We start from the raw sequence: 2,912 nt of genomic DNA on the forward strand, positions 1-2,912 counted from the left end.
AGATTTATTTATTTATTTTAGAGTGTGTGCAGGAGAGCACGAGCGAGGGGAGGGGTAGGGGGAGAGAATCTCAAGCAGACTCTGCACTGAGAATGGAGTGACTCGGGGCTCCAACCCAGAACCCCGAGATCATGACCTGAGCCCAAACCAAAAGCCGGTTGGTTGGTTGGTCAACTGACTGAGCCAACCAGGTGCCCCTCAGCCGCATTTTAGAGATGGGGACATTGAGAGGTAAATGTCTTCTCAGGACCACGAGATTCATTTGCCAAGAGGCAGGTCAAGGTTTTGGTGTCCTAACAGACTGTCTTGTTGACTCTTGTATTTCTAAGGCCTGGTAGGAGGGAAGACATGTAAAAATGTGTTGAAGGAATGCATGAGTGAGACCCAAGTCTCTCTATCCCATCAAGCCTTTACACACTTTCACTCAAGGAAATGGAAAAAACAGTGAGCCTGGCTGAACCTCTTCATTTTAATTTTCTCTTTGTCACAACACATGGGACATCATTTCCCTGTCTCTTTTCCTTCTTTGGTTCGCCCCAAAATGTAAAGTGCACCCACATTTTATCAAACTCCTAGGTCACAGAGTTTTGTTGTGAATTTGATAATCCTGGGGTCCTTATTACTTTAGCTTTTAAAAAGAAGCTGTACTCTGGCTGGATCCGCCCCCACCGGGCTGGGGTGAGCAGGAGTAGAGGAAGCGAAAGTGCTAGGAACTCTCTGTGACTTGGTATGAGAGGCGTTGGGGTGGGGGGGCGTGAGGGAGACCCCCTCTCGGAAGTTTAGAGGTCTAAGGACCCCTGGGCTGGGAAACCCCCTCGTATCTCCACTGCCTACAGCAGAGCCAGACATGCAGCGCATACCGTGGGTGCTCAGTAGAGACTTGTTGGTTTGCTGATTGACTGACAGATGAGTGAAAGCGCCCTAGACGCTGACCCCTGGTGGCTTCCAGAGCCTTCTCTCTGTTCTTCTTGCAAATGAGATGCGCTGCCAAGAGCTAAGGTCCTACCTAATGGAGTCAAGCTAGAGCCAGCTCTCAAATGTGCCTTTCTGGGGCCCAGTAATAAAGACACGAAAAGTCCAGGTAAAGTTGTATATTGCACACGTGTGCATATATGTACTTTGCTGACTCTCTAGTCAGCTAACAGCAGCTGGTGAATATCTACCAAGGACAGACAGCCAGACCCAAAGCTGTGGCATCATGATCCCACAGCTGAAGGAATTTATCTTCTCCATCTCCATAGAAGCAGCAGGAACTAGGTCTTAGTTTTAAAGAGTCACTGTGCGGCTTTCAAAAACTGTCCCTGGCCTAAGGTTTTATATATATTTATATGAATCTTATGTAACATATATTTATATATAACATATATATAACGTGTGTGTGTGTATATATATACACACATATGGTATACTTTTTAAACCTAGAAATATTCCCATAAAAATAAAAATTTAAAAAATGAAATAGAAGAAAAAGTATATTCTATTTCAGCTTGCTTCCCTTTTCTAATCTTCTCCAAATTTTGGACGCATGCTTCCTTGATGAGCTTATGAATTGGATACTGTATGTGCTTTGAATTTCTATAAAATACTTAAAAAAGTATACCAAATAAAGGAATTTTTTCCTTTCTGTGAAATATTTGAGAGGGAAGGGATAAAGGAAGCATAGTCCCCTAAATAGTTAAAGGTAATGTAATTTTAGCAATTCTGATTGATAAATATTTGTTGATACCCTACTAAATGCAAAGGCATGCCTTGGAGACTGAGAAAGGAGCATATTACATCTCCAGATTAAGGATCTGTGCCTTGGGAAATCCTAGAATCTATTATACACACAATAGATAAAATGCAGAGCACACAAGTGATAATGCATGCAGAAAGTGCAAAATGCAATAGAAGACTTGAAGCAAAATATTTTGGAATGACAAAGAACAGTGTTGTGGAAGGAGTGAATGAGAAATGAGATGGGGAGATAGTGAGTGTAGGGATGTAGAGTTAAGGAAAAGACAGGAATGAGAGGAAGAGCAGAAGCAAAGAAAGAATTATTTTCCTCCAAGTGGGGAATATGGAGTCCAAATCTGCCACCGGACCATTTGATCTCTTCCTCTCAATCGGTTCCAGAGACACATGAGGCTGCTGAAGGGACTGCACAAAGATGGGGAGGGAGTGAGGAGAGGGTTAACATTGCCAAAGACCAGCTTTACTCTGAGACCTGAGAAAGGAAGGTTGAGGGGTCTTATGACCTAATTCCTTTCTACCTTCTAGTCTCTATCTTTACTTTGCCTAAGTGGTTTTCCATGTTCCTGCCTCCTTAATGATAATGATGGATGTCAAGATGAAATAAGGCTAGAGGATGCATCTGAGGACTGTCTTTTTGTCTTTCAACCAGGCGCCTAAGTACACCCACAAATCAAACTCTACTCAGAAGAATGGTGATGTGGAAGGCATTGTCATTGTCCTTGATCTTTCAACCCCTTTCTTTAAAATGACTCTCTGACCTTCTGCAGTTAGCACTTTTTCTTGGCAACTTTTCTTCAATATTATCCTTCCTGTTTTCTTTCTAGCCATTATGTTATCTATTTCACTGCGGAATATGATTTCCTCCCCAGCCACTCAATTAGCTTATTTTAGCTACATATTCTCTCTTGACTATCGCTTTTTTTGTTAACAAACTTCTCACATATGTCCCCTTTGGCACTTTGCCAGCCATTTTCTTTCTTAACTCCTATTTTGTGGAGAGCTCATAAAAATGTATATGATTATATCTATAAAGCCCATTCCCAAGGTCATGCTTCCCAGGAAGCATCTCCCAGGCTCCATTCTTCAAATCCCACCCTGTAGCCTGGCTGAGTCTTGTTTAAATACTGCCCTTCTGATAGCAGATTCTACTGGAGGCCTTTGGAGCGGAGTCCTGAGAA

Source organism: Leptonychotes weddellii, chromosome 7 (genome assembly GCF_054177405.1).
Source record: "Leptonychotes weddellii isolate Sample4059 chromosome 7, ASM5417740v2, whole genome shotgun sequence".
Lineage (NCBI taxonomy): Eukaryota > Metazoa > Chordata > Mammalia > Carnivora > Phocidae > Leptonychotes > Leptonychotes weddellii.